Genomic DNA, 23,742 nt, shown 5'->3' with positions numbered 1-23,742 from the left:
GACAACCTGATCAACTCTATGCGAAGGAGATGTGTTGCACTGCATGAGGCAAATGGTGGTCACACCAGATACTGACTGGTATCCCCCCAATAAAACAAAACTGCACCTTTCAGAGTGGCCTTTTATTGTGGGCAGTCTAAGGCACACCTGTGCACTAATCATCGTGTCTAATCAGCATCTTGATATGGCACACCTGTGAGGTGGGATGGATTATCTCAGCAAAGGAGAAGTGCTCACTATCACAGATTTAGACTGGTTTGTGAACAATATTAGAGGGAAATGGTGATATTGTGTATGTGGAAAAAGTTTTAGATCTTTGAGTTCATCTCATACAAAATGGGAGCAAAACCAAAAGTGTTGCGTTTATATTTTTTGTTGAGTGTGTTTATGAATACATTTTACCACATTGCAGTTGTTTTTTAATGAAAACTCAACCTATCATTCTTTTTGAGTTCTACACATGTGGTGATACCTTATTTACACCAGGATGTTAATAAAATCAATGCTGGCTATTCTCAGAATAAAGTACTTATATGCACAGTTTCAAATTGCATAAGTCAAATGGTGTCCACTTTATGGTCTTCTCAAAACATTAAAATTACTGTTCTGGATGCTCAGAATGCATCTGAGCTTATCGAGAAACCGTTGGCTTCTGGGGGCCTAAAGCAGACCCCAGACCCCCGGCCTATGGGCTTCAGCCCTGCGGGCCTCGCACTTTGTCCCCCCAATTTCTAGTTCTAAATTGTGCCCTTGAATGCCGCCGCAGACTGCACTTCAAAAAAACAACATGGCTGTTGTCGTTTTTTTTACATGAACCTTAGTCTAACATGTAGCTTCTACTATATAAAATCAGGTTTCATGAGTGAACACATTCAAATCATGTAGTTTAAATATAACATGCAACAACTTCAAATCTAACTTGCTTAGTGAACATAATAAAATTATGGAAAGTATTTCCACCCAAGTAAAATGTCTTACTGTAGCCAGAAACAATTTTGCTGAGTGACCTAAATATAAATTTGTTGGGTCAACATGATGAATTTGTGTTACTATTACTTAATTACCATGTTTCAGGCCAACTAGATTTGTAAGGGTAAATGTAAAAAAAAAAAAAACCCAGTAAGTCCCATTGGCTGCTCGCTTGTTTACGCTTGGGGTCACCACAGGAAATCCAAGGTGGATCTGCATAAATTGTGCTGATCCTACAAAGCAAAGTTAAGTTGACATGTAACTGTACTATTTTAAAAGCAGTTGTAACTAACTACCCTAATAAATTAAGTAACTCATAATCATATCAAACAAGTTTGAATGGCCCAAGGACATTACATCAGTGTGTTACATTTAGCCTTACAGGGCAGGGGGGAGGGGGGTGGCCAAGTGGTTAGTGCACTTGGTTTCAGTGTGGAAGGTTTCCAGTTCAAACCCCACCCCTGCCACAATTCTCCAGTAGTGTGGAGTTTTGTCAGGAAGAGCATCTGGTGTAAAACCTGTGCCAATTCAACATGCATGTCCACCTCAGATTTGCTGTGGTGACTCCGAGTGCAAACAAGGGAGCAGCCGAAGGGATTTACTTTTTATTTCTGTTACATTTACCTTTACAAATCTTATTACAAATCTAGATGGCCTGAACTATGGTAATTAGGTAACAGTAATGCAAATTTACCATGTTGGCCCAACAAATTTACACTTAGGTCACTCAACAAAATTGTTTCTGGCTATGTTAACGCATTTTACTTGGGTGGAAATACCTTATGTAATTTTATTATGTTCACTGAGCAAGTTTTTTTTTTTTTTTTTTTTCAGAACTGACATTCTGTTGTTTGATACAAAGTCATTTGAGTTGTACTGCAACATTCTGCAAAGACAGCCGGAACCAAAGACTTCCAGTCACTGGTTAGCATCAAAGTCTCACAACCATACGGTCCCAACCAACACATAACATTTTGTTAATGTTATATATTGGTTATGGTTATTGGAAATATTTCTAGAACATTTTCCTGATGTTAGTACTTCCTTTTATACAGTATATTGACAAGTCATAGTTGAGCTAAATTTGACAAATACATTAATTCTAGTCTCGTCGTCTTTCTTACTCCACATTTCTTTCAGTGACTAGACTATGACTTCAGGTAACACTACCAGAATGTTCTGTGAACGTTTCAGAGAAACCCTGTTGGGAAGGCCAATGTCTGTTTCATGTATAATGAAAGATGAAATACTTAAAAAAGGTTATAGTTGAGGAAAAAATTACAATACATTTTAAAAAGGTATCACTTCTAATTTCACCTTCTTTATTTATCCAGATTTATTCAGTGAATACAGGTAAACGTTACCAGAATGTTCTGGGAACGCATGAATGAAACACTGCTTGGAAGACCTCTTTCATTAATGAATGAATGAGCTTGATTCCTCTATGTGATGAAACATGAAACACTTTAATAGGTCTATTGTCGAGGGAAATTTGACAGAACATTTAACAAGGATATTACGCCTAATCTCACTTCTTTTCCTAGTTCAAAATTTTTGATCAGTACCTGTCAGCAACTTGTCTTGGAATCAAACACTTGGATGAAAGAAGACGTTACTCAATTTTTTATTGCCACTGGAATGTTCTGGGAACACTTGCATAAGAAACTGTGGGAAGGCCAGTTTGAAATGGAACATACAGTCAAAAACAGTATATTTTCAAATGGGGTTAAGACAGTGTGTTTGGCAAAAATGCATTCTGCTGAAGTTCATGAATATAATTTGGGGGAAATATATTTTGGCATAATGTTTCTGGAACTTTCTAGGAACATTTTATATATCTTTCTTTTTTTACCTTCATGGAGGTTAATTAACATTTACAGCAGGAACAAGTCTGAATTGAAGAACTCTTTGTGGAGAAGAATCCGTGTGCAGTTCATTTGCTGCATGGGAGTGTTTTATATATCATGCATCGATTCTAATCCTTGGATAGTTGATCAATTGAACCAATTCAATATGCCTGTTTGAATGAAAAATATGAACATTAATTTTGGGTTCTGAGACCGTGCTAGGGACTTTATTTTTGTATAATGCTCTGGGAAAGTTTTTGAGACTTTTGCACAGTATGAATACTTAAATTGTTATTATAATCATTGCTTTGCAATTTTAAAGTTGTAATAATTGCAATTTAAAAGTGATAGCATATATAGGATGATGTCACTGAACAATGGGCTAAATTTATTATTTGATTATTTTAGATGACAATATAATGACCTTTATTTGTGATAGAATTCAGAGAATGATATATATATATATATATATATACACACACACACACACACACACACACACACACACACACACATGGTGATGGTTGGTTGATGGTGATGGTGATGAATGATAAGGTGATGTTCCTGTCTGGGAACAATCGCCTTATCGTGGTGGAGAGGTTTGTGTGCCGCTATGAACCTGAGAGCTGTGTTGTCTGGACCCTTTGTGCTCCTGGTAGAGTTTCCCATGGCAAATTGGTCTCAGGTTAGAGGCCAGACTAAGAATGGTTCATAAGACACCATGACAATACGAAGCAGAGGAAATGTGACCCGGCCTGGAGGAAGCCCGGGTCCCCCATCTGGAGCCAGGTCTGGATGTAGGGCCGTCAGCGAGTGCTTGGTGGCTGGGCTTGCCATGGAGCCCAGCCGGGCACAGCCCAAAAAGGCAACATGGACCTTTCATCTCCACCCTGTGGGCTCACCACCCACAGGGGGAACCACTGGTGTCGGGTGCGCTGTCCCATGGATGGCAATGAAAGTCGAGGGCCTCGGTGGACCAAACCCGGGCAGCAGGGGCTAATTTTCATGAATTTTCATCAATTTTGCTGGTGGAAGTCACTGAGGTAGTTAAACAACTCCGCAGTGGCAAGGCCCCGGAGGATGATGAAATTTGTCCAGAAATACTGAAGGCTCTGGGTGTGGAGGGATTGTCTTGGATGAGACATCTCTTCAACAGTGCGTTGAGGTCTGGAACAGTGCTTAAGAACAGGCAAACTGGGGTGGTGGTCCCCATATTTAAAAAGGGGGACCAGAGAGTGTGTGCCAACTACAGGGGCATCACACTACTCAGCCTCCCTGGTAAAGTCTACTCCAGGGTGCTGCAAAGGAGGGTTCAGCCAATAGTCGAACCTCTGATTGAAGAGGAACAATGTGGGTTCCATGCTGGTCGTGGACTAACAGACCAGCTCTTCACTCTCACAAGGGTCCTGGAGGGTGCCTGGGAGTATGCCCATCCAGTCTACATGTGTTTTGTGGACTTGGAAAAGGCGTATGATCGGGTACCCTCGGAGATACTGTGGGAGATGCTGCGGGAGTATGGAGTGAGGGGGTCCCTTCTCAGGGCCATCCACTCTCTGTACTCATAAAACGAGAGCTGTATTCAGGTGCTCAGTAGTAAGTTGGACTCGTTTCCGGTGGGGGTTGGCCTCCGCCAGGGCTGCGCCTTGTCACCAATCCTGTTTGTGATATTCATGGACAGGATATCGAGGTGTAGTTGGGGGGAGGAGGGCTTCCAGTTTGGTGGGCTCAGGGTCCCATCACTGCTTTTTGCAGATGATGTGGTCCTGTTGGCTTCATCGGCCGGTGACCTCCAACAATCACTGGATCGGTTCGCAGCCGAGTGTAAAGCGGCTCTAAATCCTCTAAATCTGAGGCCATGGTTCTCAGCAGGAAACCGATGGATTGCCTACTCCGGGTAGGGAATACAGCCTTGCCCAAAATGAAGGCGTTCAAGTACCTCGGGGTCTTGTTCACAAATGACGGGACATTGGAGTGTGAGACTGGCCGGAGAATCAGCGCAGCAGGGGCGGTGTTGCATTTGCTCTACCATACTGCTGTGACAAAAAGGGAGCTGAGCCAAAAGGCAAAGCTCTCGATCTACTGGTCAATCTTCATTCCTACTCTCACCTATGGTCATGAGGGTTGGGTCATGACCGGAAGAACTAGATTGTGGGTACAAGCGGCAGAAATGGGCTTCCTTAGGAGGGTGGCTGGTGTCTCCCTTAGAGAAGTTTGGTCATCTGTGAGGAGCTCGGAGTACAGCCACTGCTCCTTCGCATTGAGAGGAGCCAGCTGAGGTGGTTCGGGCATCTGGTAAGGATGCCTCCTGGGTGCCTTCTTAGGGAGGTGTTCCAGGCACATCCACCTGGGAGGAGACCCCAGGGAAGACCCAGGACTAGGTGGAGAGATTGTATCTCCACACTGGCCTGGGAACGCCTTGGGATCCCCCAGTCAGAGGTGGTCAATGTGTCAATGTGGCACGAGAGAGGGAAGCCTGGGGTCTAGAGCTGTTGCCCCCGCAACCTAATCTTGAATAAGTGGTTGAATATGAGTGAGTGATGAGTAGATAGATAGATAGATAGATAGATAGATAGATAGATAGATAGATAGATAGATAGATAGATAGATAGATAGATAGATAGATAGATAGATAGATAGATAGATAGATAGATAGATAGATAGATAGATAGATAGATAGATAGATAGATAGATAGATAGATAGATAGATAGATAGATAGATAGATAGATAGATAGATAGATAGATAGATAGATAGATAGATAGATAGATAGATAGATAGATAGATAGATAGATAGATAGCAATGCAACACCATCACAATGAGTTTTTACTTCATGCTTGACTACTTAGTGGAACCAAAGTTCACTTGATTTGTTTCAGTCTAACATCTTTCAAAATGACATTCCTGTATCGCCAGTTAGCATGCTAACATCACCGTAAGATTGCTTTTTACGTCACTTCAGAGGTGTTACTTGCTTACAAAAAATTTAATTTTTAGATTTAGAAGTGTTATTTCTTCCTAATTTTGACAAAATGCCAAATGTATTAGTTTATACAGAAATACAGCTTTTTAGGAGTGTACTCCACCATCTTGTTTTTGTTTTTTTTTTTTTTTGAGGAAGTAGCCAGTTGATGTCATGCTGCGTTTTACTGCCTTTTTTACTTGGTTTGGCAGTTGCTGCATCGCATCATTCAGCTTTTGCCCAAAATAAACTTCTTGTCTATTTTGGCCCCGCCTAGCTGGCGGCATAGCAACAGTCATCTCATGTCGCTACAAAACATCCACAATGGTTGAAAATGAATGGCAAGTCATCTCTTTGCCCCTGTTGCTTGAAGATAATGTGGATAGCGGGTTCGTCATAAACGGTGGATCTATGGATGTGTGCCGAGCAACATGTACTTCAGAATAAAACAAAAAATGTAGCCCATGGCATGAAAAGTAAATCAGGTCATTTTGTATCAGTCTCACAAGGTGTTTTTAATCCAAACCCCTAACCCCCCACCCAAACCCCCATGGCTTTAAACAGTGGACTTTCTTATTGTGAGTTCTTTGACTACCTTAGTAATTTCCGCCTGAGACTTCCATCCCTGCCTCTTCTGAGGAGGACATGTCAGTGGAGGTGAGGAGACCCTGAAAGTGTTTCTACTGTTCTCCACTGGTGGTGAAACAACGGCCTCCCTTTCCTGACTCGGCTCAGTTTTCCAGAACCGCTTAGAAGCTGAACCTCTTCAAAGTCCTTCCACACCAGAATCGACATGAAGAAGTGCTGAATGAAAATCAAAATCATGCAAAACTTTGAGATCTCAATCATCAAAGTTGCTCCAGTAGACAAACAATAGAGATGTCATTCTAATTAACATTATTTTCAGTCAACATTGGAATCTGAAAGCACCACAAAAATCCACACAGGAACCTGGTACAGGAACCACGCAGTCCTTCCTGCTTGGTGTCAAATTGTGTTGACTCTTCATTGAGTCCGGTATTTTTTGCTCTGAGTTGATTGCAGCATTAAAACTGCTTGACTGAACTTGGCTAATTGCTGTAACAGCTGATGCAGTCGCTCCAGAGCACCTTAACTATTGAACTTCCTGCTCTCCCGCTCAATCCTGCCAAAACAGGTGATGACCACATGTGCATCTACCCACACACTGAGCCATTTTTCAAATTTAAAATTAGACCAAAACATACAAAGTGTGGCAATGTTTGATCGCTGTGTTCCACATATGACACCACAAGGTCTGCTACAACGATTCCAGGGCCGAGAGCACGGCGTCGTGACGGCTGCAAAAACCATACGTGGCCCCGACAATATTATCGTTAGTGTCTGCAAACAATTTTAATAAAGAGGCCGATGTTATTGCCAAGTCCCAGGAGACCATCAACAAATCTTTACTGGAAAAGCCGATGGGGGGGGGGAACAGTGTTGTTCATAATGAAGAAACAGGATTTAAGGAGACTTGAGGGCAGAAAAAAGAGAAGATAAATATAATTCCTCCAATCTAAATTTGTTTCAGAGAGCATCAAAAACTCAATGTGTTCCTCATTTTGTCTCTTTGTTGGCTTGTACATGCATATGTGTGTGTGTGTGCATGCATGTGTGTGTGTGTGTACTTGTGATTGTGCCTGTCGGGATGGATCCTGAATCTTAGTGATAAACAACCACATTAGTGGGAGGTTCAGATCCAGAGCTTAGGGCTGACAGCGGATAGGATGCATGACAAATCCCCAGGCCGTAAACTACAAATCAGGGATAGATTCAGCAAATCAGAAGCACAGCTGTCACCCGTCGTAAAAGTCCCACGTTTAATACACTTTCAACTCCACGACTATGTTAGTTTGCCCTCTGTGATGTCAATTAGTGGCACAAATGGTCAAAAGAAGTCTGTAAGAAAATATCTCACATCCAAGACAGAACCAAGACCCGGGATCTGAGTCAGGTTGGGTCCAAACTTCATTCATATTCTGGTCAAGTCTGGAGTTACTGAGTTCACGTTAGATGTCAGTACAATAACAGCCAAGTGAGCCAAAGGGGATGCAAAAAAAAGTAACTGTTCGTGTGGCCCAAGACAAGAATCACAGGAGAAGAGTTATTTTTGTGGCACAACAAAGTTTGACCTGTCACCTTCAGGAAAATTAACGGCCTTTAAAGGTGAGGTCTTCACCAGGGATGAAAACTGTCCATCAGTTAATGGGTTCAACCACCGTGTTTGTGATTTTAAGGCAAAGTCAGGGACTGGGACACGTCCAGTTTGGTGACCTCAGAATTGCATCTCTGCTATTTGCAGATGATGTGACTCTACTGGTTTCATCAGACTGTGACCTTGTACAACTGGTAGAATGGCCACTGGTCGTCTACCTAGAGAGGTCTTCCAGGCACATCCATTTAAGAGGAGACCCTGTGGAACACTCAGGTCATGATGGAGGGGTTACATCTTCCAGCTGGCTTGGGACAACCTTGGAATCCCCCAGAAAAAAGTAGAGGACTTGGCAGAGGATAGGGAAGTGTGCACTGAAGTGCTTAGTTGGCTGCCACCATGACCCTGTTAGGTTATTTTATTGTGGTGAGTGATCTCAAAAAGAATTGGACAGGAAACAGACTTCAAAGTTTAGATGTACTGAAAAAGTTCAAACACTGATACAGAGTCATCTGCAGCTCTGGGGTCTCTGAACCAGATCACATGCTACATTTGTGACAAACAGCCCAGATTTCCTTCCTACGCTAACTTTTGTTCTTCCAGCCGGCCCGATGTGGGCGGTCCTTAGACAGTTGTGAATCAGCGGTTATGTAATTGGTTGCAAAGTGAAGTAGGCGGTTATAAGAGGGTGTCTGCTCACGTTGCGTTCAAGGTTGTTATGTAAATATGTTATCGTGTTTGTGTATGTCGATGCCAAACAATAAATCAGTGTTCCATAATGCTGTCCAAATAAATGCGAATACTTTGGTTTTATCAATTAGACAGCTATAAAAATATCTGATGATTTTATCAATCAGACAGCTATAAAAGGATCAGACAGTCGGGCCAAATACAAGGACATTTTGTATGTCAGCCATTTTGAAAAGCAGTTAGGTTAAGATCAGATAGTTACAAGGACATTTTAGATGTGCGTCGGCCATTTTGTAATATGCATCATGGAACACTCTGACAACCCGAACCCGGAAAATGAATGAATGAATACCAGATTTCCAGATGTGGGGTGTTTCACTGTTTGACACACCTTATAAAGAAAATGTGAATTACAGTTAGTGAGCATTAGTAGTCTAACTGTAGTTGATGTTAACTGTTAGCATTACAATACATTAGCATATGCAGTCATGCTTACTGTGGTTGAAATAATGTGGACAGCAGGTTCTTCAGTATGACCTGTTGATGTAACACCGTTCACTAAAAATAGCGATTCGCTGCCTCTGTACCGGCCACTTTATTAGATACACCTGTTCAATTATTTAACACAAATAGCTAAACAGCCAATCACATGGCAGCAACTCACTGCATTTAAGCATCTAGACGTGGTGAAGGTGACTTACTGAAGTTCAAATTGAGCATCAGAATGGTGAGGAAAGGGGATTTAAATGACTTTGAACGTGTCATGGTTGTTGGTGTCAGACGGGCAGGTCTAAGTATTTCAGAAACTGCTGATCTACTGTGATTTTCATGCACAACCATCTCTAGGGTTTACAGAGAATGGTTTGAAAAAGAGAAGATATCCAGTGAGCGGCAATTGTGTGGACAAAAATGCTTGAATGGGTGACTGTGTGATGGCATCAGCATCTCTGAGGAATCTTGTCAACACCTTGTTGAATCCGTGCCATGAAGAATTAAGGCAGTTTTGAAGGCAAAAGGGGGTCCAACATGGTACCTAATAAAGTGGCCAGTGAGTAGCTCTTCCATAAGGGCATTCTGGCTTAGAATCATTCTTTCTCAGATACACTTTATGCCCAATTTTCTTTTCTAAAATAGGTGCAGGGGTAGTGATGGCCAAGTGGTTAGTGCGATTGATTTCACTGTGGATGGTTTCCGGTTCAGACCCCACCCCTACCATATTCATCTGTGTAACTCACTTTTTAAAATCAAATTATTTCAACATGTCCGTTTCAGGGAGACTACTCATAGACTGTTTCTGGGTTGTCACAGCCTCTGTTCTGTTGCAGGAGATAAAGTATAAAATAGAGTTCTAAACGATCACATTTTCATACTTGCATGTTTCTGTAAGGGGGAAAAAAATCTGAATAAGAGAATATTAAAAAATAAATAAAATAATTGTAGATGCTCATATAAAAACATTAAAATTTTCACTGTTTTTTAAAGTGTAAAGGAAAACTCACACATAACTCCAGCAATAATAAAAGTTATTATTGACTGTTCAATCATTATCCTGTATGTTTGCAATATAGATGTACCACTAAGTTTCCAAGAGTCCAAAATATCATCCAAATACAACTTGCAGAGCAAGTCGAGAAACGGCTGCAATCTATAATCGTTAAACATCAAAACTTTATGGAATTTATGAGTACAATTATTACAACAGATGATATTATTCTGAAGTCACATTGAAAATCGCTTTGCCTCTTCTGGAATAAAAAACATTAAAAAATCCAGCATTATAATTTGTTTTTTAAAGGTTGAGACACATTTCTGGAGTAATATTATTTTATGGTGGAACGTTGGCAGTACTGTACTGTACGGGACTCGTGCACATGGACACAGTAAAACCTGCAAGTCTTGCAGATATAGTACGTTTGTGACTTCCTCATCCCAGCTCGCTCTTCATACTACTCTGCAAGTTGTTAACATTTAACTGCTGTGAATAAATAGTTAGCAAAAAATAAACACTGCAAAGTGATGATCATCTGGCAACCGTAACACAGTTTGATGATCAAAGGACATCCTGGCTTTGTGATGTCAGAATATATTTAAATTTCAATTCATAGTGAAACAAGATGGTTCAGTTTGTGGTGCATGAGTTTACCCACTCTGCAGGTACAGTATCTAAGATTTACCACAAATATTATCATAAAAAACACATATTTGTATTGTTTTTATCAAAGTGAAGTTTCTTGCACTTGGGCAAACATTGAGTCATTTAATCAAATATGATTTATGGTTGACTGGTTAACCATAACCCATTACATACACTCAGTGGCCACTTCATTGGGAGCATACACTGGTGCCAAGCATGGTCATATCCACCACCGTGGGTCCTGGATGGCAACCACCCAGGCAGATGAGCAGCGCATCCCCACCTCTCAAAAGACACCATGCCAGTGCTACTCATCATCTTAGTCTCCCTAAATAACACAAAGTTGTTCCAGCAGTACCCAAGGATCCTCCAGAACTTTGGGTACTGCTGGAACAACTTTGTGTCTCCAGAACCTTGGGTGTTGTCAAAGCCAAAGATGCTCTAACAGTCATGTAAAAAGACTGTTAGAGCATCTTTGGCTTAGTAGTACCTAAGGCGTCGTTTTCAGGAGATTGTTGGGTACTGTCAATACCCAAACATTACCCAAGGTTCTGGGAGATCCTTGGGTACTGTCAAAACCAAAGATGCTTCAACAGTCTTTTTATTAGATTGTTGGAACATCTTTGCCTTTGGCATGACCCAGGGAACCAGAGGAATGTGAGAATACTGTTGAAGCATCTTTGACTTTGGCGGTACTCAAGGACCTTCCAAAATCTTGGGTACTGCCAAAGTCAAAGATGATCCAACAGTGTTTTTACAACCCTTATGGAGCATCTTTGGCAGTATCCAATGGTCCAATACTCTAACAGTCTTTTTACAAGCATGCAAAGTACCACACCAGTCTAGTTTAAAAAGTAGCTCCCAGTGTAGCTATAAGGCCCGTCAGTGCTGATGATTCCATAGCATGAAGTCTATGACTTCCCCAAGTTACTTCCCCAACCTGGGATGATGCAGTTGAAGTGTCTTGTCCAAGGACACAGACAGGAAGTGTGCCCAGGAATCAAACCCACATCTACATATTGGTTACCCCACTCCTTTGACCACTCAACACCCTGCTATACAATCACCAACTCATCTTATTCAGAACCATCTTGAAATGCTCGACCCCCAACAGCAGAAAAAAAAAAACATACTTTGAGAAAATGATGGAGTGACTGTGAAAGACGGCAACCGAGAGAGAAAAAAAGTAGTTTGATTGAAGAGAGTTTATTTCCATTGGCTCGATGATATGAAGCATATTAAAACTTCTGAGGTTTCCAGTCAGTCTTTGTTCCAGCAGGTGATTAAGACAAACCACAGGATCAAAATTAAGATGGGTTTCTGGAAGACAGACTGGAGGAAGACGGGATTTGAACACATACATTTAGTTCAGGGTGAGAGCAAAACAATCTCTCCACACAAACGTGCACGTGCCAAACACAGGAGAGTTTACAGTAACTGGTTTGGAGAAACACCTTAGAGTGACGCTAACTGATGTCCAGCCTCTCCGTCAAAGCATCTGGGCCGAGGTGTTGAAAAAAAGCCTTCTAATGCAGAGCGGCGCTGGCTGCCTGACAGACCGTGAACAGCGATACACAGCGGTCTTTGTTCCACTTTGCTAGAGATGTGTGTAACTCCCAACAGGTGCCTGTGTGGGCTTTTGTCTATTTTTGTTCTTGTCAAACAGCAGACGGTTGGTGCAGTAGCTGAGCTTGTTAGTGCAGCGTGTGCTGGTATAATACTGTCAGGATGACAGAGATGGAAAGATGGAGAAAAGAAGAGGGGAGGTTCTTTGCCACACAAAGCAGAGATGAGACAGAATGTGAAGACAGAGCAATGAAGTACGGTGTCTTCAAGACAACTAGAGTGCCAAGGGCCCTGTAGGTTACCGGCTCAATTAAAGCCAAGGCAAAATGGCCATTTTCGGCATAAAAATGGCTGCCATTTCCAAACAAATGAATCTACACTAATAATTCTGGGATGGGAATAATGTCAATGACCAATCTCATGCCCTTGTTAAATTAAAAGAAAAGTTATCGGACAGTTTTTGAGAAAATTGGATCCAAATACCCAAATTGGCTGTTTTCATCAACAACAAAAAAAATGGCCGCTATTTCCAAATGAATGAATCTACAAATATGATTTTTAGACAGGAACAATGTCAATGACCAATATTGTGCTCTTGTTAAATTAAAAGAAAACTTATCGGACAGTTTTTGAGAAAATTGGGTCCAAATACCCAAATTGGCTGTTTTGTCATAAAAATGGTCGCTATTTCCAAATGAACGAATATGATTTTTAATATGGGAACAATGTCATTCACCCATATTACACCCTTGCCAATTTAGAAAAAAATATTATCAGACAGTTTTTGAGATATCGCAATAAACGGATGACGATGACGGATGCTGCACCACGACATAGGTCTATCAGCCAGTAAACCCAACAACAATGAAAAAAAATCAAGCAAGTTCCTTTTTTTAAATTACACGTGGGGTTTGTGCTGTTGGACTCAAACTGGTTCTGATCAAGTAAACTTGACAAGAGTTAGTTGTTGTTATTGGTCTGCTAAATCATCAGCAGACTCACTTAACAAAACTCTGAGCATAACAACTAACCTTAACCCAACTCTAACATACTGTAATCACTAACCACAACATTAACCTAACACCTAATCTTACCCAAACCTTTACCTTAACATAACCCCTAACCCCTAACTTCGACAGAGACCTATCATTAACCAATCCCAATCTAAACATAAACAGTAATTCTAACATAACCTTAACCTATCCTTTAGCATGACTTTAATGTAAGACTTAACCTTAATCTAATTCCTAACGTTCACTTTACCAATGGTACTTACCCCTTACCTTAAACTAACCGTAATTTTAAATAACCCCTAAACACCCGTTTTGGGGCTAGCCCTATACTTAACTTTAACCAATTATAATCTAAACTTAACCTTAATTTAACTTTAACATGATTTTAACGTAAACCCTAACTAATCCTAACATTAATTCCATCCTTCACTTCTAGTATTAATATAATTGTGACTTCAACCAGACAATAACCTAACACCTAGCCTTAACGTTAACCTAATCTCTGTCCTTAATCTAGCCCTAAGAATCTAATCTTGATTTTAACCAAACCCAAACCAACAGACTTAATCTAAACCTTAATGTTCATCTAACCCTAACCCCACCCTTAAGTAACTCTAACATAAACCAAATATGAACCCTAGCCTAACCTTGACACTAACCTAACTCCTAACCTTTAAAATAATATAACTGTATAATTAAACTAACATTAGATTTAACCTAACCCCCATCTCTGAATTTTAATCCCACCCTAACCTCCATCTAACCCCATCATGAATCTAGCCCCAGCATTAATGCAGCCCTGACCTTTAAATAACCTTGACATAACTTCAAACATTAATCTACTCTTAATTTTAAAAGAACAATAATCTAATTGCTAGATGTAATTTTAACCTAATCTTGATGCATAATCTGTAATCTAGCCATAACAATCTAATCATGACTTTGACCAATCCTTTACCTAACCCCAACTGTTGTATGCCTGGGGGGCCTGGCTGCCTTTTTGTTTCTGTCTTTTGTTTTTCCTTCCAGGTGGCTTGCATTTGGGACTGAGTGGCTGTGTTGCTGAGGTTATCAGGACCTCAGTCTTTTGTGCGAGCCGCGTGGGTTCGATCCCCAACGTCGTCCCGGCCACGAAGGTCCTGCTGCTTCAGTCTGGCGTCACGAACAGGATGTGGATCACAGAGTATGCTAATAAAATGGTGGGGAGATGTGTAGCGGGATGAAAGTCCCGGGTCTCAATTGAAAAGACGTTCCCGCTACCTTGGCTAACGGGGAGTTCCCCTTTGGCTGACCTGGTAGAGGAACAGTCTTTTGTGCGAGCCGCGTGGGTTCGATCCCCAACGTCGTCCCGGCCACGAAGGTCCTGCTGCTTCAATCTGGCGTCACGAACAGGATGTGGATCACAGAGTATGCTAATAAAATGGTGGGGAGATGTTTAGCGGGATGAAAGTCCCGGGTCTCAATTGAAAAGACGTTCCCGCTACCTTGGCTAACGGGGAGTTCCCCTTTGGCTGACCTGGTAGAGGAACAGTCTTTTGTGCGAGCCGCGTGGGTTCGATCCCCAACGTCGTCCCGGCCACGAAGGTCCTGCTGCTTCAATCTGGCGTCACGAACAGGATGTGGATCACAGAGTATGCTAATAAAATGGTGGGGAGATGTGTAGCGGGATGAAAGTCCCGGGTCTCAATTGAAAAGACGTTCCCGCTACCTTGGCTAACGGGGAGTTCCCCTTTGGCTGACCTGGTAGAGGAACAGTCTTTTGTGCGAGCCACGTGGGTTCGATCCCCAACGTCGTCCCGGCCACGAAGGTCCTGCTGCTTCAATCTGGCGTCACGAACAGGATGTGGATCACAGAGTATGCTAATAAAATGGTGGGGAGATGTGTAGCGGGATGAAAGTCCCGGGTCTCAATTGAAAAGACGTTCCCGCTAGCTTGGCTAACGGGGAGTTCCCCTTTGGCTGACCTGGTAGAGGAACAGTCTTTTGTGCGAGCCGCGTGGGTTCGATCCCCAACGTCGTCCCGGCCACGAAGGTCCTGCTGCTTCAATCTGGCGTCACGAACAGGATGTGGATCACAGAGTATGCTAATAAAATGGTGGGGAGATGTGTAGCGGGATGAAAGTCCCGGGTCTCAATTGAAAAGACGTTCCCGCTACCTTGGCTAACGGGGAGTTCCCCTTTGGCTGACCTGGTAGAGGAACAGTCTTTTGTGCGAGCTGCGTGGGTTCGATCCCCAACGTCGTCCCGGCCACAAAGGTCCTGCTGCTTCACAAATAACAAACCTGCTGCCGTACGCACAAAGGTGCAGATGCTGTGGTCACTCAGGAGAAAGAGTCATGAAGAAGCACTTCAGTGGCATGGATAGAAAAAGTGAAATTACAGCAAGCTTCATCGTGGCAGACCCACAGTTTTGTGTGTGCGTTGACAGTTGGAATGCTGACAGTCCCACTCTTATACAGCCGGAGTTGTTTAGGAAGATGTAATAGCGTGTCCAAGTCTATTAGTCCAAAAAGACTGGAGCAAATGAACAATTTCTTACAGTATCATAAATAGCATGTTTCCCACAAAAGCCTTTGGTAAACAAGCAGAAGTAAAAATTGGAGCCATACGATTTTAGACAGCAAATGGTGATCATCTTTGAAATATTATTTATTTGCAAAGAAGTAAATAATATATTTCAAGAAACACACCAATGATGGATTTATGGGATCCAGAGGCATGCTATCTTCTGAAATTTTTAAAACCTCTATAGCCTTTTTCCTGCACTCTAATCTGGGAAGCTAAATTGATTCAATCAATCTTTTTAAATATACAATTTTTATTTTAAACACTGTAAATCTTCTAATTCTGCATCCAGCAGCCTTTGTTTATACTTATGCAAGACCTTTCCCATATTTTAACTCTGATCAGTGGCTCAGGGGTATGGGGGTTGAGGCTCCTCCCCCTGAGATCAGCCACTGACACTGATGTCCGGCCTTCAACAAAACTGTTCTTTTCTCTTTAATTTCATCCTGCAAAAGTATAAAATTTGCCCAGTGTGTGACAAAATGACATTAGATTATATGGTGGCTGAGGAACAGTCTGGCTTCAGGAAACATCATAGCACTATAACTGCATCCTTAAAGGTTGTCAGTGATATAATTGAGAGTTTGGACAACAAAAAACACCTGTGCCATGAATTGATCTTTCCAAAGCCTTTGTCGCTGTTGACCGCCACATTTTGAAGCAACAGTTGGCTGATGTTGAGTTGTTCAAGTAAGCTATTGGCTGTTCTGAAAACATCCTCTCTGAGGGAACTCAACACGTTAGACTTGGCAGTACACTTTCCTCTCATGAACTGCATGTTACATCAGGGGTCCCTCAGGGTTACATCTGGGGGACCAGTTTTATTTACTCTTTACAAGTGTGGTCAAAATGTTTCAAATACATGCTTTCATTTTTATGCTGATGACACTGTTGTTTATTGTTGCGGTCCAACCCTTGTGCCATCTCTTGAAAGTCTGCAGTTTGACTTTATTGTATGAGCTGAAACTTGTGCTAACCTCAGCAGCCGTGAAGGCTGCAGCGAAGAGCCTTAATAACAACACGCACGAGCGGCTGCAGAACATGTGCCCATGCACTGGAGGTAACCTGACATCACGTGCAGCATGTGTGAAATGTTCTCCACGGCAGCAGTCACAACGACCATGATAATGCCTGACTGCGTTTAATCAGATACAAATGAGGACATTATGCAGTGGATTACCAGGAGAAATTATGACATCATATCTCATTTCTTGACCAAAAAATGCCTTATGAGGGGAATTTACACACAGACATCAACAACACTTCAAGCTGTACCACTGATAAATGAGACTTCTTGCTCCAGAATTCACACCAAGAAGGACATCCCTCTACACATACTGCACCCCCCCACCCCAATTTAATATGTTTGCGGTATTTTCTGTCAAAAACAGGATCGTCAACATGTGGGCGTGGCTTTGTTTGAAAAAAAAAAAACTAATTACAGGATTCAGTTCTGCACATTTTCACTTTGCGGTCAAATTTCTCACAGTCGTCTCCATCTCAATGCACACATCAAGGTCCATGAACATTTGGCCAGTGACAATATTATTATTATTTGTTTGTTTGTTTGTTTGTTGGGCAGCACGGTGGCTTAGTGGTTAGCACTGTTGCCTCACAGCGAGAAGGTTGTGGGTTCGATTCCCGTGGCCTTTCTGTGTGGAGTTTGCATGTTCTCCCCGTGTTTGCGTGGGTTTCCTCCGGGTGCTCCGGTTTCCTCCCACATCCAAAGACATGCGGGTTAGGTGGATTGGAATCTTTAAAATTGTCCGTAGGTGTGTGTGTGGTTGTGTCTGTGTTTGTTTGTCTATTTGTGGCCCTGTGACAGACTAGCGTCCTGTCCTGGGTGTACCCCGCCTCACGCTCTATGACTGCTGGGATAGGCTCCAGCCCCCCGCGACCCTTAATTGGACTAAGCGGTAGAAGATGGATGGATGGGATGGATGTTTGTTTGTTCATTTGTTTTTTAGTTCTGCCTCTATAATTTCAACAGTGGAGTTGAAATCAAATAAAATGTGTTTGTGTATTCCATCAAGTAATTACAGCCATTTTTATACACGGCCCCTCCATTTTCAGAGGCCATAAGTAATTGGACAAACTAAATGTAATGATTATTGTTAATATTCATTTTTAGTTTTAGTTTTCTTTACACCAATCAGTGGATGGATATGAGAATATTTCCAAGTCACTGAAAATATCTTTGACTTTATTTCCATCAGTCATAAAGAAGTACAATGATATGGTACTGTATGATAAATTTGTCTGGAGCATGCAGTTGCAAGATGGAGAATGAGGGAAGCCACCAACAAACCCGATGGAGTTATAGGGTAACTTCAAACGCTGGTACAGAGCTGATATAAAGCAATATATTCTAAAACAAATACATCCCTTATGATAACAAAGTTATTAATATTATTACTTTATCATTTTAATGGAGGATGCCCCCTGGTCATCTCCCTAGGGAGGTCTTCCAGGTACATTCAACTGGGAGAAGACCCTAGGGAGGACACACTGGGGGATTATGTTTCCCAGATGGGCTGGGAACACCCTGGGATCCCCCAGGAAGAGTTAGAGGACTTTAGGTCTATAAATACATGAACATTGACAACTTATTTTGTTGATTTTTGTTCGTTTGCTTATTTGTTTGTTTGTTTTTTGCTGGGGGGGTTTTGCCTCAGAGACCAAAGAAGTCAAAGCTGCTTCTGGACAAGGTTAACATTATGCTTCTTTCCCCACAGTAAAGTTCTGAGTGGTATTTGTGAATGTAAATCCATGTTGTAGTTCTTGAAAAAGGTTTCCCAAAGTAATCCCTTGATGATGTGATTATATCAGCTATTGATGAATGAGAGTTCTTGATGCAGGAAAATGCAGGAATAGATGTATATTAACAAATAAAATTAAGTTGACCACACAAAACATGAATTATCATGGATTAATTTGGTCTGCAATGAAAGTCAAAGTAAATATAAGAATCACTGCAGGGTTGTTGTTTTTAGTTTGTATTTTTCATACCACCCTAACTTTTTCTGATTTGGGTTTGTACAACCCCAATTCCTTTGAAGTTGGGACATTGTGTAAAATGTAAATAAAAACAGAATACAATGATTTGCAAATCCTCTTCAACTTATATTCAATCGAATACACCACAAAGACAAGATATTTAATGTTCAAACTGATAAACTTTATTGTTTTTGTGCAAATATTTGCTCATTTTGAAATGGATGCCTGCAAAACGTTTCTAAACATGCCACTGTCCCAGTGGCATGTTTACCACTGTGTAACATCACCTTTGCTTCTAACAACACTCAGTAAGCATTTGGGAACTGAGGACACTAATTGTGAGTGTAATGATTGGGTATAAAAGGAGCATCCCTAAAGGTCTCAGCCATTCACAAGCGAAGATGGAGCGAGGATCACCACTTTGTGAACAAATGCATGAAAAAAAAATAGGCCAACAGTTTATGAACAATGTTTCTCAACGTTCATTTGCAAGAAATTTAGGGATTCCATCATCTACAGTCCATAATATAATCAGAAGAGTCAGAGAATCTGGAGAACTTTCTACACATAAGCGACAAGGTTGAAAACCAACATTGAATGCCCGTGACCTTCGATCCCTCAGGCAGCACTGGATTAAAATCGACATCACTGTGGAAAGGATCTTACCGCGTGGGCTCAGGAACACTTCAGAAAACCATTGTCAGTTAACACAGTTCATCGCTACATTTACAAGTGCAAGTTAAAACTCTACCATGGAAAGCGAAAGCCAAATATCAACAACATCCAGAAATGCCACCGCCCCCTCTGGCCGCGAACTCATTTGAAATGGACAGACGTAAAGTGGAAAAGTGTGCTGTGGTCTGATGAGTCCATATTTCAAATTGTTTTTGGAAATCATGGACATCGTGTCCTCGAGACAAAAGAGGAAAAAGACCATCCAGATTGTTACCAGTGCAAAGTTCAAAAGCCAGCATCTGTGATGGTATGGGCGTGTGTTAGTGCCCATGACATGGACAACTTACACATCTGTGATGGCACCATCAATGCTGAAAGGTACATCCAGGTTTTGGAGCAACACATGCTGCCATCCAAGCAACGTCTTTTTCAGGGACGTCCCTCCTTATTTCAGCAAGACAATGCCAAGCCACATTCTGCACGTGTTACAACAGTGTGGCTTCATAGTAAAAGAGTGCGGTACTAGACTGGCCTGCCTGCAGTCCAGACCTGTCACCCATTGAAAATGTTATGAAGTGCAAAATACGACAACAGAGACCCCGGACTGTTGAACAACTGAAGTCGTACATCAAGCAAGAATGGGAAAGAATTCCACCTACAAAGCTTCAACAATTAGTGTCCTCAGTTCCCAAACGCTTATTGAGTGTTGTTAGAAGGAAAGGTGATGTAATACAGTGGTAAACATACCACTGTCCCAGCTTTTTTGAAACGTGTTGCAGGCATCCATTTCAAAATGAGCAAATATTTGCACAAAAACAATGAAGTTTATCAGTTTGAACATTAACTATTTTGTCTTTGTGGTGTATTCAATTGAATATAGGTTGAAGAGGATTTGCACATCAATGTATTCTGTCTTTAATTTTACACAACGTCCCAACTTCATTGGAACTGGGGTTGTAAAAAGAAGATCTGTGACATTGAGGTTGGAGTTTTCCACAGGCTACATGGGGCTTTGACATTTGGGGGGGAAGCAGAGGCCATCAGAGGACAATGGAGCAGTTCTCCAGTTCTAATTGTGAGCAGGTGACCAGCAGAGAAACTGCGGACAGATCGGAAAAAACTGCCCTGATTCCAAATGCCACAGTCACTCTGACCGGCAGTTTTTCCTCTCTGAATCTCATTTTCTTTTTCCATCACTTCCCTTACTCCACCTGGATGACTGAGGACACACCACAGCCGGCCAACGTGCAAACACAAAATTACACATTCATTATTCACAAGCACATTGTTTCCTAGGTTGTCTCCATCTTTCATCAAATGCCTAATAGATGGATGTGTCTGGGCAGCTTTCACCCATGCATGAAAACCACCGACCACTTCAATAACCAGAAATTTAAGGATTGCAAGATGGGGTGGGGGGTGGGGGGATAAAATACACAAAACATAGTAGATTTGTTTATTTTCAGGTGACAGCTCGACGTGTAAGCCACAACCGCCGCTCAGAGGCCTACAAGAAATGTTAAGGCAAGAGACCATCTGGTTTCCATATGTCTATCAGAAACAACTCCTACCACTGACTGGAAACCAAACAATATCAGCAGTCCTAAGATCAGCAGTTGGCTGAGGTGCTGGTTGCTTCCTGAATAGAACAGAAATCCCTCTGATCTACTTAGAACCAATCCAGAGACAGATGCTCCGTGCACGTTGACTCCACAAGTTTAACCGCTTTGGTTTTTGTGTTTGTTATGTCAAGAAACAGGCAGACTGTCCACATACGTTGTGGTGTGACGGTGCAACTGATACTGGAATCGATTCAAAGCCAACTTGACAATAATACATTAACAGGAAGGTATTTGCATAAAATAAACTTCTCATAAATTTTTCCACCTAACTGGTGGCATAGTGACCACGTCTCTTGTCACTGCAAAATGCTCACTATGACTGACGATAAATGGCATCTGGTCGCTTGTAGCTAATGTGACTGTAGAGTTATTACTGTTGTTACCAACATCTGCCAGCTGAGCTGATATTAGAGGCACCTGTTGATGTATTATACAACTAGAAGCACTCAGAGAGTGCAAACCTCCGCCAAGGCCACGGGGTCACTGACGCCATAACATCTACACGCCGTGGAATCATTGAACCTAAAAAAGTCTAACAATGATGTTTGCTCAGTAGTAAAAAAAAGTTTCATCTGCTGTGACTGGATAGCATGTATCCTTAGCGCTTGGCATCACAGTTTATTGCAACTTGCACCTTTCCCAGAAGCTACTGTCATCTGAGCACTGATACTGATATTGCATGTGCTTATAGACAAAAACAAATAAGAGACAAATTTCAATTTATTATTCAACTAAACTGCAAATATATAAATTTTTGAACATTTATGAAACACTTCTCTAAACAAGGCCATAGGGTCACTGACCCTAAAGAGATTCCCTCCTTGGCACAGTGATCTATTTCTTTTTGTCTCTTGCTCTAAAATTGTATATAATAATCATTAGATTATTAATATAAAATTCCCCCTATCCCGCAATGGTGACGAATCCTTTAAAAAATTCCTGGATCCGGATCATGATCCGGATCACCACTAAAATTTAATCACTTGTTCCTCTTGTCATTTCCAACCACTCCACAACATTTCATCAAAATCCGTTCAAAACGTTTTGAGTTATCCTGCTGACAGACAGACAAACAAACAAACGCGACCGAAAACATAACCTCCTTGGCGGATGTAATTAATTACATTGGACACAAAAGACAGAATCCTTTTAAAAAAAGAGTTAAAAACTCCATCTTTCTCTTCCTGTTGAAGCTATTGTGGATTGTGAACTTGGGGCATATGTTGTTCAACCGAGCTGACAAGTTGGAATGATGGCTTCAGTGGGTATTCCAATTGAATCTTCATGCCCGTAACTGGGGAATTACGACCTCCAAGTGCAACTGGAATGCATCATAAGTGGTCCTCAAGTATCAAGTTGCAAAGACATAAAAGCTAAGCTCATGCAAAAAAGTCAGACTAGAAAATGGACTTATGAGTCCAAAAACAAGATTGGAACCTAGACTACTATCAAACTGCCAATCTGAGTTTTATCTAAATTCATTGATTCTTTGTTTGTTTGTCACCATGATTACTCAAAAAAACATAACAAACATTCACAAAACCTGATGGAAAGGCCAATGAAGAATCCATTAAATGTTCATCTTGGTCTCTCTAAGTAAATGTTTCTTTGACATGAAGTAATTTCAGTAGAATCCAAGGATTCGTCAAACAGACCTAGTAATAAAAGCATGTAGTTATCACCCTAGGGAACTGGTTAGCACCCACATCTCACAACCATACAGTAAGACAGGAAGCACCAGGACCCGAAAGCCTTTCCTGCAAAGATCCCTCTAAAATATACACAAACCTCAATGAAAGAAAATCCTACATTTATGGTCAAAAGGTTGGAAAATGGATTTGGATTCATATGATTGATAATCTAGATGAAGATTCTGGTTTAATTGCAAGAGTATCACATAACAAAAGCAATTCCCAACTAGATTTAACCTTTTCATTGTGCTCAGTTAACTGATTTGAGTCTTGGAAGAGTTATGCACTATAATGAGTGCATAAAACTATTCTAAAACTCACTGTATTGCCAGTTAAGCTTTTTGACACTCAATGTTTTGAAAATTTAAGAGTAATCATGCTGTTACATGTCTTGTGAAACCTCTGGGAAAAATAAATGTAATTAAGTAATTAATAAATGAATGTAATTAATGTAATTAATAAATGTAATTAAGTGTACTACATTTTCCAGAATATAAGTCAGACCAGAAGTCACTTTTGTCAAAACACCGGGGTACAAGTCAAGTCTTTTCTCTGTACGTGGAACTCACTTTATAACTCAACATTTCCCTGCAGTGAGTTTAACAATGAACAAGAACTCAGTTTAGCACATGTACACACCACAGCCTGAGCTGTTTCTTAACATAAGGAAATTCAACAAATAAGAAAGATGGACAAATAAACATGCACTGGTAAACATACTGGATGTTATTTGATGCGGGTTAAACAGAAAAAAAAATGTCAGATAGACAAGGAATTCTGGCCCACAGCACTGGACACACAAGAAGAAGAACATGAGGCAGATGTGAACTTTTTTCATCTG

General features: G+C 41.2%; 2 long non-coding RNA genes across 2 annotated transcripts; one reads left to right on the top strand and one right to left on the bottom strand.

Annotated features, from left to right (window-relative positions):
- Nucleotides 1-3,035: 3,035 nt before the first annotated feature.
- On the top strand, nt 3,036-14,639 carry LOC117524740. The gene is made up of 3 exons (XR_004564843.1): nt 3,036-3,182; nt 3,602-3,605; nt 14,628-14,639. It is a non-coding gene; the product is annotated as an uncharacterized LOC117524740 (long non-coding RNA).
- On the bottom strand, nt 7,917-12,832 carry LOC117524741. Its single transcript, XR_004564844.1, has 3 exons — nt 12,611-12,832; nt 10,605-10,610; nt 7,917-7,928 (listed from the first exon to the last, which is right to left on the bottom strand). It is a non-coding gene; the product is annotated as an uncharacterized LOC117524741 (long non-coding RNA).
- Nucleotides 14,640-23,742: the final 9,103 nt, after the last annotated feature.

Source organism: Thalassophryne amazonica, chromosome 14 (assembly GCF_902500255.1).
Source record: "Thalassophryne amazonica chromosome 14, fThaAma1.1, whole genome shotgun sequence".
Lineage (NCBI taxonomy): Eukaryota > Metazoa > Chordata > Actinopteri > Batrachoidiformes > Batrachoididae > Thalassophryne > Thalassophryne amazonica.
Note: the sequence above shows the minus strand (reverse complement) of the source record. Positions and strands in the feature narration are given on the sequence as shown.